The sequence below is a fragment of the Lagenorhynchus albirostris genome, chromosome 13, assembly GCF_949774975.1.
Source record: "Lagenorhynchus albirostris chromosome 13, mLagAlb1.1, whole genome shotgun sequence".
NCBI lineage: Eukaryota > Metazoa > Chordata > Mammalia > Artiodactyla > Delphinidae > Lagenorhynchus > Lagenorhynchus albirostris.
This window is the reverse complement of record NC_083107.1, coordinates 14,998,563-15,014,708: the sequence shown is the minus strand read 5'-3', so window position 1 is coordinate 15,014,708 and position 16,146 is coordinate 14,998,563. Positions and strand designations below refer to the sequence as shown.

The window sequence follows — 16,146 nt, the reverse complement described above, 5'->3', positions numbered from 1 at the left end:
AAGATCCCACATGCCGCGGAGCAGCTGGGCCCGTGAGCCATGGCCGCTGAGCCTGTGCGTCCGGGGCCTGTGCTCCGCAACGGGAGAGGCCACAGCAGTGAGAGGCCTGCATACAGCAAAAAAATAAAATAAAATAAAAAAGGGAATGCAAGTCCCTGGACCGTGTCCAAAGAAAAGGAGGACAGTCCTGCCCAAGTCAGCCCCCAGCAGATGACACCTGGGGAAGTGCCTTAAGAGGGACACCGACAACCTGGAACTCTCCCATGAGAGTGATCAAGAGGTGAGGGTCCCAAAGAGCTGGCTTGTGAGGCCCTGGAGAGGTGGGGCAGGGAGGGACACACAGACAGACACACGAACCAACAGGTTCCAATTACATCAAGGACTGGACAGGACTGGACACAGTACACACAGGTCTTTTCCAACCATCAGGGTGGCATCTGCCAGCTAATGGATTCATTAGGTCCATGGGATGTTAATGGAAGTTATTGTGGGAAAAGGAGGGGAAATGAAGGCTACACAAAATCAAACAGATTTTTATCTTTATGAAACTCTGCCAAGTCTTGACACACTAAAGTGTGCTCTGCTTCTCCCCGAGGAGGCGAGAGCGGGCTGGGTTTCCCAAGCTGATTTCAGGCACACATCGCAAGAGAAGGGTTAACTGGAACATCTTTGGGGACAATTCAGACTCAAGGAATTTTACAAAGCAGTGAATTGCCCTTGGCACTGGAGAGCTAGGTCAGAGGGGGAAAGGCGGGGATTCTGGCACCGTTCCAGGTGAGAATTGGGACCAGCCACCCTCTACAAGCCTCCTGACGGCGCTGTGGCATTTTCCCTCTCATTCACCCAAGTATGGACACAGACATATCACCTTTGACAGCTGCCCCAGTAATCAGTGTATAGGATACTGCCTTTGCTGGAATGTTCCCCGTCTCCCTCTGGCTGAAATGCAGACAGGCGGGACCTGTCTGATCATGAGGTCTTCAGCAGGAAATTTTCAATTCTCTGGAGATAACACATTGCAGGTCTCAAGTCATCAAATGACACTATGCAGCCCCAATCCCCTTCTTTCTCCTCCTCATTCTGAGCGGCGAAGAGCATGGGAGTCTTGTCACCTTGCTTCCCACAGGCCACCACGTGTGAGCCTGCCTGCCACACACCCTCCTTCCACACCCCTTCCTCCCTGGGTTACTCTGTCCCTGTCAAGGCACCTTAACCATATGGGGAGGGGGGCAGCTCCCTCTTTGTAAAATCCCCCCCTCTCCTCTCTTCTCTCCACATCCCCCCCTTCCTGTCAGAGACACCTCCTCCAGCCTCTCCTGGAGGTCAGCTCCCCAAGGATCTGTAGACCAGCCTCTTCTATCTTGGGACAGGACCCTCTGAGCCATGCTGTGTTCCCACCCTCCCCAGCCCTCTGCTGGTGATGTGAGTTGACAGAAGCAAACATATCCAAGGGCATGTCCACAAATTTCAGTCTAAGTGAGGAAACTCAAGATGAGCCCCTGGGTTCTAAAGCCATACAGTGAGGACCTATCCACACCACTGGGTGTTGCTAAATGGCTTTCAATCAGCTGGAGGAAGAACCTTCGGAGGGGAGGCGAGGGGGCGTTATGGAAACACCTCTCAGGTTTGCCATGCCCCAGGCTGAGGCTTCACACGTTCTGTCTCAGTATAACTCATCCAAACCAAGATCCCAGGGTCTGATCGGCTCACAAACACCTGCTGATGGCTTTTAGTGTTCTAAAGGCATTCGGGATGAGCCCAGGTTACCTGTTGCTAAGAGACCTTCCTCTAAGAGTTTCCATTGATTCTGGAATGTTTTTATTAAAGTGTTCTTGGTATTTAGAGAAGATTGAGCCACTCATTCTAATAGACTCACCAGTCTACAAATTGGGGAACACTGTATGGGCCCCATTATATTATATTAATAATTATATTATTAACATTGTTAATGTTATTAAATATAACATTAATGTTTAATAACATTTAATGTTATTAAATATAACATTATATTAATGTTATATTTAACATTTTATGTTAAATAAGAACTTTGTTTATTCAGTCCCCTCTCAACGTATTCAAGGGTCACCTGTTGACAAGACGCTTACAAAGACTTGCTAGGATGTTTGTCTTTGCTTTTGATGATTAAGGTTTAAATAAGTTTGCATAGCAAAACTAAGCCAGTAACATTATTTTCTGAGTGCTGACTATGTACCCTGCTAAAGAGTTCGCTTCTGTTCTCATTTAATCCTCTCAACATCCTAAAGTAGTAACTACTGTTAAATCTATTTTAAAGAACAAGAAAATGAGGGGGAAAGAAGTTAAATAATTTGCTTATGGTCACATAGCTTAGTAAACCAAAGTGTCCCCACAAAGTGTGTGAACCCAAACAGTTCAATACCAGAGCCCGAGATCTTCACCACCATGCTGTACACGAGGTACGCTACTACCAAGTAGCGTAACTGACTTCGGTCATATGGTCTAATTTAAATTATTAGGCTTATGCTAAAGACCTAGGAGTCTGAAATTGGGAAGAAGGGAGGGAGGGTTAGAGGAGGGAGGAGAGAGGGAAATGGGAAAGCAGAAAAGGAATCAGAAAGAAAGGCACACTAAAGCTTTTCTTCACCCAGATAAGAGTAGCACTCACACTATACCTAGAAAACAGAAAATTTTATACAAAAGAAGTTTTAAATTGCCCATAATTTCAACACTCGAGTTATAACTGCTTTTAACAACATGTGGGTATATATTGAGTATATTTTCTTTCAGTTTATTCTATACCTTTTATACAATTGATTGTATTATACATAATATTTAGTATCCTTAACTGTGTCACCTTGCTGTACAGCAGTAATTAACACAACACTCTAAATCAACTACACTTCAATTAAAAAAAAAATAGTGGGCTTCCCTGGTGGCGCAGTGGTTGAGAGTCCGCCTGCCGATGCAGGGTACGCGGGTTTGTGCCCCGGTCCGGGAGGATCCCACATGCCGCGGAGCGGCTGGGCCCGTGAGCCGTGGCCGCTGAGCCTGCGCGTCCGGAGCCTGTGCTCCGCAACGGGAGAGGCCACAACAGTGAGAGGCCCGCGTACAGCAAAAAAAAAAAAAATTAGTATCCTGCACTTTTTGTGTGACAGTGTAAGCATCTCCTCACATGACAGAATTCTTAGCCTCACATTGCATGTGATAGGTCATCACTTAGCTAAACTTTCTATTGTCAAATAGTTAGGTCTTCATTTTTTTAAAACTATCATGAATAACGCCATCAAGAGCATCTGGGAGCAGAAAGTTTTTTCTATTTTCAAATTATTTCCTTGGTATTGATTCCTACCCAGTCAAAAGATTTTTACTATTCTTTTTTCTAAAAACCTATTTACTTTTGCATTTTTCTTTTTTTAGTAAAAATTTGACTCTCCATTAAAACACAAATTCAATAAGCATTAAGTGGTAATGCAGACAATCTCCCAAAGCCAATTTTATACAGAAGCCCTGCCTCCGGTACGATCTGTACCTCCGTGCCGATGCAGCCCCAGCAGCGTGCCAGGGAAACCGCGCTGCTGCAATTGCACACGCCCACTGTTCCCTCTGCCTGGAAGGCTTCTCCTACCCTCATCCCTATGGCAGACACACACGTGTCTTTTGAAATAGCAACAGGAGAATCTCCCCCTCGTGAAGCCTCTGTCATTAACTCCCAGGCACGGTGAGACCATCTCCTCTTTGCCCAGAGCCTCCTGTGACTATTCTATTACACCGCTAATGGCATCGCCCTGTGTAGCCACCCCGAGAGTAGCAATCGTGTCCTCCTCACCTCTGCATCCTTCCCATCTGGCACACAGGACACGACATGCTGTAAACATTCAATAAATTTTTTTTTTTTTTTTTTTTGCGGTACGCGGGCCTCTCACTGTCGTGGCCTCTCCCGTTGCGGAGCACAGGCTCCGGACGCGCAGGCTCAGCGGCCATGGCTCACGGGCCCAGCCGCCCCGCGGCATGTGGGATCTTCCCGGACCGGGGCACGAACCTGTGTTCCCTTCATCGGCAGGCGGACCCTCAACCACTGCGCCACCAGGGAAGCCCTCATTCAATAAATTTTGACTGAACGAATAAGGTTCAGAAATGGCTCTGCCAAAAACTGAAGTCTGAAGCAGGATGGACACTTATAAAGGAAGCCCAGCAAAACCTCGCCAGCCAAGTCAAATAGGGAGCATATCCAGACAAGTCAGACTCACGAAACTTCTCAGAAAAGTAAGTGGGGGGTGGAGGTAAGGGAGGAGTATTAGGCCTAATGTGGGGGCGTAAATCTTACCCCCAGAGACTCACGTTTTCTTTGAGCTTATCCCTCAGCCAGCTTTGGGAGGTCTGCATTTGGACTTATTCCTTAAATGCTTGTCCCTACCAAGCCTCCATTCTCTTAAACTCCCATCTTCTCCTGGTATACATCAGGATAGGCTAAGCTCTGCCACAATAACAAATTAAACCTGAGATTTCAATGGCTTAGCAAATGTCTGTAGATTGCTCACACAAAGTCTGAGCGAGGTAGTGGCTCTTTCAATCCATCTAGTCCCCTGGGAATCCAGTTTGGTTTATCTTGTGACACTCTTCTCCCATCGGTTTCCGTGGGAGGCAATGGAATGAACATGGCAGGCGACCTACAGTTCTTAAATGCCTCAGCCTGGAATTCCCACAATTCATTGGCTAGAAGTAGTCACATGGCCTTGCCTAATCCTCAGCGAGGCTGGGAAATGTAGTTTTCCCATTTGCCTAGGAAGAAGTAATGTCCTTGAGACATTAAAATGGTTGACGGGGAGTTTATTGCATTAAGTTATTCAGGATATCAGACGCGTCCCTATTCAGAATTACACACAGTCCTGGTGGAAGAAGAGCATCAGGACAGTAACCTGGCTAAAGGTGCTCATCCTGAAGGTTCCCTGGCAGCCTGTGGTCCTCAAGCAACAGAAGGTCTGGGGACAGCAGAGGCTGGGGATGGGGGTGCGGGGAAGCACAGGATACGGAGCAAAAAGCCAGTCGTAATCCTGGGTTAGCCTAGAATTCTGGAAATTGAGTGGCTGGCCAACCAAGCATCATCAAGAATGAGAGAGTGTAATGGATCTGAAAGGTGTCATGAAAGGTCATTCATGAAAGGTGTCATTCTTGTGTCAACTAATAAAGAACAGAATCACAGCAAGTACAGTGCTAACTATTCCTGAAGTTCATTCATCCTTCTTCCATTCATTAATTCAGCCAATAAATTGTTATTGGTGCCTACTGATCCAAGCACTGAAGATACAGTAATGAACAAGAAAGACAAGATCCTTGCCATCCTAGGGTTTTCGTTTTACCTGGAAGTGCGGGAGGTGATGTCAAGAAGAAGAGGGGGGGCTTCCCCGGTGGCGCAGTGGTTGAGGGTCTGCCTGCCGATGCAGGGGACACGGGTTCGTGCCCCGGTCCGGGAAGATCCCACATGCCACGGAGTGGCTGGGCCCGTGAGCCATGGCCGCTGAGCCTGCACGTCCGGAGCCTGTGCTCCGCAATGGGAGAGGCCACAAGGGTGAGAGGCCCTCGTATCGCAAAAATAAATAAATAAATAAATAAGAAGAAGAAGGGGACGAATAGGGGGCTGGTGTATCACAGAAAGACATCACCCTCCCAGAGGCAGTGGCCCAAAGTTAAACTTTCACTCTATGATTTCAGGCTTGCTAGAACAGCCCATCCACAAGCAAATCTAAACCCTTCCCAGATTAGCCCCTTGCTGCTTTGCCTTGGCAGGAAGGAGGTCCTTCTGTGTGGCACCCGGCAACTCTGAGGCGGCCATACTACAAATACATGTCTTTTAAGGAAGTGTGAACAGTGAACTGTGCATGTGTCTGAGTTGGTACTAAGTCTTTCTTTTTTTCCTAAAAAACCACAGAAACGCCCTTTTTAAATCTCTAACACAACTTCCTATACTCACCGAGTCTTTTCTTCTAGAGCTGCTACAACTTTCTAACTGTTAACCTTGGAGGCTTTAATCCTGTGCTTATTTATAGCCTAACTACTTGTGAGAGGCCTTAAGCATCTTGCAGATGAAAAGCCAGCACCGGATAAGCCATTGACCACTCTGCCTCAAGTGCCCACCTAACAGATTTAGCGGAAGGGGCTGGGTTTTCTTGGCTGGAAAGAGCAAGGATCCCAGCCCACAGTGCTCCCCGGGAGATCCTGAGCACCAAACACAGGGCTCGTTATCTGTTCCATGAAACGCATTCAGTGAAAGCCAAAGGAAGGCTCAGAGAAGCACCTAAAGGGACAGTCTGGCCCAGGTATTCCTAGAAGGCAGCCACCCCAACTCCTCCCTCCGTGGCTCAAGACGTGGAGACTTTCTGCAGGGACCTGGGCAAGCCTCTGGTGCAGTTTATGTTTAACGGAGAAAAGCTCTTACTGACACAAACTAGACTCCTGGGAGAAAGACCAGACATGGTTTCCTGAGGAATAAGTCTCTGAGTGAGGCCCTGCCAGGGTTTCCTTGGAGCCTAACACACCCAGTGACTCTGAGCCCTTGTTAGCTACCATCTTCACCACCACACAGCCAAGGAGGTGAGTCCCTGCCTCCTCCAAACAGCAGCACTTTATCACCTCTGCTGCCCAGACCTCAGCTCAATGTCCACTCCTGGGGCCACCAGAGCTCTGTCCAACCAGGGGCAGGTCCCCGGAGGCACTGCTGGAGGTGCCTTCCTTGCCGCAAACCTCTGGTGCAAAGCAAGGGTGGCCACTTGTGTCTGCCCCTGAGTAGAGGAGGTCACCACCCCCAGGTCGCTGCAGAAAGTCTCCACGTCTTGAGGCAGAGGGCAGGGAGGACATGAGGGCTCCACAAAAACAATACACAGCCCCCAACTCACCCCAGCTAAAGCCACTAAGGGCCAGGCCCAGCTTCCTCAGAAACCTACAGGGGCCTCTCCAAAGAATTATCAACTGTCAATCGTCCTTATGTAGTTTACTCTCCTTGCTGTTCTTGGCAAAGTCTGGGCCAGTCTAACAAACGTGGGGTTCCAGGATGTGACTCACAGAGAAGCAACTTCCTAAGAAACAACTCTGTTTGGCTAAGTTGACCCCAGAGGCATCTTGTCTCCAGTCAATTCCTTTCTTTGGGATTTCTGCTAACATTTTCTCACACGTTGCACTGGTTAGCTAGGACTGTCTTAACAAACTGTGTAATTTAAACAACAGAAACATATTGTCTCACAGTTCTGGAAGCTGGAAGTCCAGAATCAAGGTGTTAGTGGTGTCATGCTCCCTCTGAAGGTGTTAGAGGAGGATCTGTTCTAGGCCTCTCTCCTAGCTTCTGGTATTTTCCTGGCTTGGGACAGCATAACTCCAATATTTACATGGCGTTTTCCCTTGTGTGTCTCTCTGTGTCTTAAGTTCCTCTTTTTATAAGGACACAGTCATATTGGATTAGTGCCCACGCCAATGATCTCACCTTAACTTGATCATCTGCAAAGACCCTACTTCCAAATAAGGTCTCGGTCACAGGTCCTGGAGATTAGTATTTCAGTATGAGAATTTAAGGACACACACACAAGAAAAGAATTTGAGGACAAAGTCTACTCCTAAGGCATAGCAATCTCAGCTCTACTCTCTTTTGAATAGTTAATATGGGGCTTCCCTGGTGGCACAGTGGTTAAGAATCCGCTTGCCAAGGCAGGGGACACGGGTTCAAGCCCTGGTCCGGGGAGATCCCACATGCCGCAGAGCAACTGAGCCGGTGCGCCACAACTACTGAGCCTGCGCTCTGGAGCCCATGAGCCACAGAACTACTGAAGCCCGCGTGCCACAAGTACTGAAGCCCACATGCCTAGAGCCTGTGCTCCGTAACAAGAGAAGCCACCGCAATGAGAAGCCCACGCACGGCAACCAAGAGTAGACCCCACTCGCCGCAACTAGAGAAAGACCGCGTGAGGCAACAAAGACCCAACGCAGTCAAAAAAAACTAAATTAAGTAAATAACTTTTTTAAAAGATAGTTAATATGCAATGGTAAAAATTTCAAACAGTACAAAGAAATGAATCTCCCTCCCATTCCTGTTCCCCAATCACCCTCTCTAAAAGGAATCACTGCTGCCAGTGTCTTGAATCTCTTTCCAAGGATAGTCTCTGCATGTAAAAACAGACAGATAGATACACAGACAGACAGATAATAGATAGGTAGGCAGATAGATAGACAGATAGATAGAAAGAAGCAGAGATATCACCTCCACCTTTTATTGGTTTTGTTTTTGTTTTTGCTCCTTTGGCCTTTAAGCAGTCAAATAAAAACCCTTCCATAAATAAATACTGAAGCTATACATTACAGTGTAATGTAAAACAATCAAGGAATAAAAAGCCAAGTCTTGGCACACAGAGGTAACTTCCATTGTTTCTGAAGTAAATGCAGGCTGAGACTTTCTATCCACAAGGTTAAATCAATGACTAAGGTGAATCATAGAAAAGGAAAAGGGAAATTTCTGACAGCAAGAAGGGACAACGTGAAGGTTTCCTATGCCTTTCCAGTGAGAAAGCGGGTTGGATACAGAAGCCCCTTGGAGGCATCCCCGAGGTGACCCCACTGCCCCTAATCCAACGATGTCCTGGGACCTCTGCTCTGGGCTCAGGCTGAGTCAGGCAGATCCCAGGGAGAAATCCCGGCAGAAGTCTACAGTTGAAGATTTCATACAGTCCTACAAGGATTCAGGTTCATTTCTCCAAGATCTCAGAGGAGCCTCCGCTTCCAAACACCCAGATGGTTTGGTATTCTCAGAAACCTCCAAAGCCAATTTTTTTCCAAAACACAGATTATAACTCATTATCCATCACATCATCATGGACATAAATCTCAGCAGGCCTCATGCACCGCTCTGCAGCTCGTTCATCTCCATTCCTCCAGGCATCAGTCCACACGGTGCATCCAGGGCTGCTCCCTGCTTCCTAACAGCTGCACATAAACCAGGACAAGCACGTGCACTAGCCCCCTTGGAGGCGCTGCTTCTGTAATGACAGCTCTGCTAGTGTCAAGCACCGCCTACATTCCCCCCCCCCCCAGGTGACTCCGACATGCAGGCGGGGCTGGGAGCGATTGACTGAATTCAGTCAGGGTCAGAGCTCTAAGAACCTCAAGAGATGAATACCGACCACATTCAACTCTTTCAAATATGAAATGTCTTCCGAGAGCTGCAGTGAGTTACTGGCTGAGTCCTCCGACCCTGACTGACAATTCTCCTCACCATAGTTTGCAGAGTCTGACTCATATCCTCACAAGGAAGGATGTGGGCTATCAGGGTGTTGGCGGATGGGGCCAGCATGCTCCTGAAACAGTACCGTTTCTACGGTTTTTCCACACAAACATAAGCCGTTCTGCGGACTCAACTAACTAGAAACCTCCACTTAAAACATTATTTCAAAAGAAATCCACATTCTGCCTTCTCCAGTCCAGCTTTGGGAATGCACCAGGAAGCTCCAAGAATTCCTCTCTAGGGCTTCCCTGGTGGCGCAGTGGTTGAGAGTCCGCCTGCCGATGCAGGGGACGCGGGTTCGTGCCCCGGTCCGGGAAGATCCCACATGCCGCGGACCGGCTGGGCCCGTGAGCCGTGGCCGCTGAGCCTGCGCGTCCGGAGCCTGTGCTCAGCAACAGGAAGAGTGAGAGGCCCGCGTACCGCAAAAAAAAAAAAAAAAAAAAAAAAAAGAATTCCTCTCTAATGCCTCCTATATGGTTGCCATCCTGCCAAGCTACTGTGCTGACATAGCAACAACCAATTCTCTTAAAGAAAAACTGCTGGGTAACAGACACCTTCACACAGGTCCTTGTCACTCACTGTCAATCTGTTAACAGCACCTGAGGGCAAAGCAAGATGCATTAGAGAAGAGGGGATGAGAGGTGGAGGTGGTGGAATATTAGAACTCTGAGCGCCTGGAGGGGACAACAAAGAGATCAGCAGAATGTATTTACAATAATAGTAATAGCAATAATGATAATAATAGCAGCAGCAATCCCTCCCCCACGCTGCAGTCAGCTGTCCTCCGGGAGGTGGAACTGCATTTGGGGAGGAAGATGGGGCCCCTGCCCTGAGGCATGGCTGTTGGCAGGGGGACAGGACAAAAGGGCCTGTGATGGCAACAGGTCACAGAGGGCAGTAAAGGATAACCACGAACACTCAGTGGGAGCTCAGGCCCAGGTGAAGACCCCAGAGAGAAACCATCACAGTCACTTCCTCACCCCAGAACTATAGTTTAGTCCTCCACATCAAAAAAAAAAAAAAAAAAAAAAGGTGACGCCAAGAGCCTCCAAGACCTTAGAGCAAACCAGGCTACTTCCCTTGAAACCTGTAAAGATTTCTGTCCTCAACCATGCAGATAGCAGCTTTGCCTAAAGCTCTGCCACCAGCCATTCTTGCTGGCTTCAGGGTGTCCCCCTTGGGCTCATAGGAGGACTTCTGACCTGTTGGGAAAAACCCATTTACCTCTTGAGGGCACCAGGGGAGGGTCCCAGCGGCATCCAGGGCGTCCCAGCTGGGGATACAGCAGATAGGCCTGTGTCTACAGCAGAGGACAAGCAGAGCCCAGTGCAATCCTCTGCAAGGAGATGGGCTCAGGGTGCTTCTGAATGGGTCCTGCAAAACCTTTGCTGTTCTCCAAGCCTCACCTAGAAAATGCATTGTATTTGGAAGGACTCACAGAAGCCACCAGTGGGGGATCTGCCTCCTTGGAGAGGTTCCCAGTGGTCTCCAGAGTGTGCCAAGCTCTACTTTTTGAACCCCTGTTACCCCAAGTCAGGTGCTCTGCTCTATCGTGAGACATTTTTAACTATTAGAAAGTCCTTCCTTCTTTTTGAGCTCCCTGTCTCGCCATGATTGCCATGTACTCATTTTTGTATGTATCAGTACAGTGTGTGTTTCCACACATGCATAATTTGTGAGCAGCCATGAAAAGAGAAAAAGTACATGTCCCACTTCTAGGAATCACTCCTATAGAAATACAAGCACAAGTGTGTAATAAATATGCTAGTGTCGCCAGTGAATTTAAGGTTCTTTCTTCATCGTGAAACAGTTTGAAGACGAAGTGATAGGTAAGAATCAGACTTATTTAGAGAGAAATACACTCCACAGACAGAGTGTGGGTCACTGAAAGGCAAGAAGCAAGAGGCCTCGAAATACGGGGTGGTTAGTTTTTATGGGCTGGGTAATTTCATAGGCTAATGAGTGGGAGGATTATTCCAACTATTTGGGGGAAGGGGCGGGGATTTCCAGGAATTGGGCCACGGCCCACTTTTCAGCCTTTTATGCTGGGCCTCAAAACTGTCATGGCGCCGGTGGGTGTGTCATTAGCATATGCTAATGTATTACAATGAGCATATAATGAGGCTCAAGGTCCACTGGAAGTCGAATCTTCCGCCATCTTGGACCCAGTTGGTTCTCACTAGTTTTCATCACGTCCTATGGCTATGTCATTCTTTTAAAGGTTGTGCCCTGCCCCTTTCCCTCCTGTTTCATTAGTGCACAAGGATGTTCCCTGGGGAACTGTAACAGAGCTCTCCCTGACACTGGGACTGTTCAATCAAAATTGGAATGACCCAAGAGGGAGAAGATATGGAGATATATGTATATGTATAGCTGATTCACTTTGTTATAGAGCAGAAACTAACACCCTACTGTAAAGCAATTATACTCCAATAAAGATGTTAAAAAAAAATTGGAATGACGCTTCTTCTTCGTAAAAACACCAAATGGCGTATGACACCGGTGCTGGGGGAGGGCCCAGAGGCCCCTGGGGGCCCTGGAATGGGAAGCCCCGGTGACTTCCGCAGAAGCTTTGGCAGCGGTGTCCGGGGTCAGGGTCACAGCCAGGGTCGGGGCCTCAGACCACATGGAGGCAAGGCTGAGAAGCAGGAGTGGCTCCCCGTCACCAAGCTGGGCCGCCTGGTTAAGGACCTAAAGATCAAGTCCCTGGAGGAGAGCTGTCTCTTCCCTCTGCCCATCAAGGAATCTGAGATCACTGACTTTTTCCTAGGAACATCCCTCAAGCAGGAGGTTTTCAAGATTATGCCTGTGCAAAAGCAGACCCGTGCTGGCCAGCAGACCAGGTTCAAGGCATTTGTCACCATTGGAGATTACAACGGACATGTCGGTTTGGGTGTCAAGAGCTCTAAGCAGATAGCCACTGCCTTCCATGGGGCCACCATTCTGGCCAAGCTCTCCATCATGGCCATGTGGCGAGGCTACTGGGGAAACCAATCAGCAAGTCCCATACTGCAACTTGCAAGGTGACTGGCCGCTGTGGCTCTGTGCTCATGTGCCTTATCCCTGGCCGCAGGGGTACCGACATCGTCTCAGCCCCTGTGCCCAAGATGCTACTGATGATCGCTGCAACTGACGACTGCTACACCTCTGCCAGGGGCTGCACTGCCACCCTGGGCAACTTTGCCAAGGCCACTTCTGATGCCATTTCCAAGACCTACAGTTATCTCACTCCTGATCTCTGGAAAGAGACAGTGTTCACCAACTCTCCGTATCAGGAATTCACTGACCATCTTGTAAAGACCCACACCAGAGTTTCTGTGCAGAGGACTCAGGCTCCAGCTGTAGTCACCACATAGTTTTATATGAGAAAAATCAAGTGAATGAAGCCGTAAAAAAAAATTGGAAAGACCGCATAGAGAGGATTCTTGCCCCCAACAGAGCGGGAGGTTGGATGTGATGACCTCAGATGGTCATCTACTTATAAGTCCTTGAGTTTCTCCATCTCAGGAAGCGAGGGAAGCAGACGCCCTGGTCTCACTTTCTGTCCTCTCTGCCTCCCTTGTTTCTCCCCCCTCAGCACAGGCCATGAGGCTCCATGGAGCCTTCCACGTCTGTTAATTAATGGCCCTCACCCAGATCACTGTGTCGGGTCAATTTCCACCACTGGGGAAAAAACTCCACAAAACCATCCTCTTATTTCAAACTTTTTTCTCCGGCTAGGTGTTCCAGAAGTGCCAAATCACTGTGCTCCCTCCTCCCCCAACCCTCTACCCAAACCACAGCCCCTGAAGAGACAGCCCTACATAGGATGTGATTCTGCCTGTCCCCTCCCTCCCCAGGCCATGCCAGTTACACCTGGGTGGACATCTGACTCAATGGTATAGCACTGGGCGAACCACGAGATTTACACCCAAAGAGTACATCTACCCCACAGAACAGACTCAAAAAATCATCCACAAGCAGAAAATACTCATCTCCAGGCCAAAAAGCAATTGTTTTGTTTCAAGTCTCTTAATCTGCATTAGTTGAGATTGTATGAGGAGTAAGAGACAGCAAGAAAGGAAGAACTAGTGGAAATTATTGCAATTATGATAAAACTCCAATTAGCATGAAGTTTCTAACAGTGCAAAGACTTAAAGGGACTTATTTTCCCCTTCGAAAACACAGCTAGATAGACAGATTTCTGCTTTCACTTCAGTGTTTGTCTTTTATTGTACTGTCTTTTAGAAAAATCATGATCAGTCCACCCAAAACCACGTCTTGTCAGCTGAATTCACTCTTCCCCTTCCCTCCAATGATACACACTCACCCCATCTGCACTGTCTTCTGAACAGTTGTGTTCACTGGAAGAAGTAACAAGCTTATTACCTGACAGTTTAATTCAGTGTTCAAATGCCACCCTTCCTTCCCCGCTCTCCCCGCCATGTCTCCCTTTCCACTCTCCCCTTGCCTCCCCACATCCCTCTTCTCTCTCCCTTTCTTTCTAGGCTTGTGGAAAGAATCCATTAAGCTCTCTGTCCAACACGTGCAGCAGACTTCTTTCTCTTTCCCGAGACTTCTTCAGCTGTGGGGAGACCCAGGTCCCAGTTGGGACATTGTTGCGGGAGCCCACAGGCTGAAGGGGCGGGCGAGGGGGCTGGGGTCCGGCAGATGCCTTTTTTGTCGAAGATAAAGGCCTCTCCACTTTCCAGCACTTTCATCGCCCTCCGATCAAAGGGCTGCTCTGAATATGAAAGGCACCGCCCATTATGCGGCTCCCGTCAGCCCCACCTCACCCCGCCCCCAGCCGCGCAGCTCTCAAACAAAGCCCCTGGCATCTGTCCAGGCGCAGCCCTCACCTTCTGGGGCGTTGGGTTATTGCGTCTTCTTTTTTTCTTAGTTCACTTTTGAGAGCCATTCTGTCCCTTGAAGTATAGTTGGGGAGCAGAGGGGAAGATCTCTCTCATCCTCAGAACATTCCGCCCGCATAATTTTTCAAGACACCTTGAGGATTTCCGGTCCTTGCCTCTCCCACCTCACCTGGGTATCCAGGCAGTCAGGACGTCCCCCTCAAGCTCATTTATTTCCCCCTTTCCCAGCCACTCTTAAAAATCGCTTCTCCAGGGGCTTCCCTGGTGGCGCAGTGGTTGAGAGTCCGCCTGACGATGCAGGGGGCACGGGTTCGTTCCCCGGCCCGGGAAGATCCCACATGCTGCAGAGCGGCTGGGCCCGTGAGCCATGGCTGCTGAGCCTGAGCGTCCGGAGCCTGTGCTCCGCAATGGGAGAGGCCACAACAGTGAGAGGCCCGTGTACTGAAAAAAAAAAAAAAAAATCGCTTCTCCTTCTTTACCTGAAAGGGGACTATGCCCTTGGAAGAGTCTAGACCGACCCCTCATGGCAAGACGACGGAGAAAGTCCTGCTCCTTTTCTGTCATGTTAATAGATGGTGCCAGACTTGGGAACTAAAGCTTCCACACACATCTCTGAACATGAGGTCTGCTTTTCAGGGGAAGAAAGGTGCTTCTCAAAACTTGGACCTGAGTTCTTCTCAGACAAAGGATTCAAGCATAAGGACCAGAGAAACTGATTTTCAGGGATGTTCCGACCTGAAGAAGTGTCGTTTTGTAAATGAGGACAATTCCTGAATACCAGGTGAGGACAGGGAGGGAACCTGGAAGAACGCACCAGGCAGACTGGGCCTCTTCTTCTGCAATCCCTGCCACCGCCTTCCTGCACACCCTCCAAGCCCTCTCCTCCCTTGGTCAGGTTCCCCGACCACCCAGCCCATATCCTGCCCTGACTTCATGGCTGACTGAGCACATCCGTCTCCTGTTATGGATGTGGACTGAACTGTGCCCCCCCACACCCCCAATTCATAGGCTGAAGCTCTAACCCTCACTATGACTGTATTTGGAGATGGTAATTAAGGTTAAATGAGGTTGGGCTTCCCTGGTGGCGCAGTGGATAAGAATCTGCCTGACAACACAGGGGACACAGGTTCGATCCCTGGTCCGGGAAGATCCCACATGCCACGGAGCAACTAAGCTTGTGTGCCACACTACTGAGCCTGCGCTCTAGAGCCCGTGAGCCACAACTACTGAGCCCACGTGCCACAACTACTGAAGCCCACGTGCCTAGAGCCCATGCTCCACAACAAGAGAAGCCACTGCAATAAGCCCACGCACCACAACAAAGAGCAGCCCCCACTCGCCGCAACTAGAGAAAGCCCGCACGCATCAATGAAGACCCAACTCAGCCAAAAATAAATAAATAAATAAATAAAAATTAAAAAAAAATATATATATATATATGTGGTCTTTAAAAAAAAAAAGGAAGGTTAAATGAGGTCATTTGGGTGAGGCCCTGATCCAATAGAATTGGTGACCTCTCTCTCTCTGTGCAGAGAAAAGGCCATGTGAGGACCCAGCAAGAAGGCAGCCATCTGCAAACTGAGGAGAGAGGCTTCATCAGAAACCAACCCAGCCAGCACTTTGATTTTGTATTGTGAGCCTCCAGCACTGTGAGGAAATCAATGTCTGTTGTTTAAACCACACAGTCTATAGTAGCCTGTGATGGCAGCCCAAGCAGACCAGCACACCTCCTTTCCCCAAATCCCACACCATGCTGGGGTAATGATAAGAATTAACACCAATCTCTCCATCTCTAATGCCCAGTGAAAGTTACAACCTCTGCTAAGTGCTTCAGGACTGTCTCAGTCCCTTCCTAGAAATTTCCATTCTTTTCATTTCTACTGCCCTGAAAGGTAATTTTCCTTTAAATTGTTAAAAGGAAAACAAGATAAACAAGACAGACAAGCCCCAGGAGCAATAAGCTATGAAGAATGATATGAAGAACGAAATGAAAAGCACAATAAAGCTAACTTCACACACTTAACCACATCTGGACCGGCTACTGGGCCTAATTAGGCA

At 48.5% G+C, this 16,146-nt stretch overlaps 1 pseudogene; it reads left to right on the top strand.

The window, feature by feature from the left end:
- The first annotated feature begins 11,724 nt into the window (after positions 1–11,724).
- Positions 11,725–12,637, top strand: LOC132531712 (small ribosomal subunit protein uS5-like; annotated as a pseudogene).
- Positions 12,638–16,146: the final 3,509 nt, after the last annotated feature.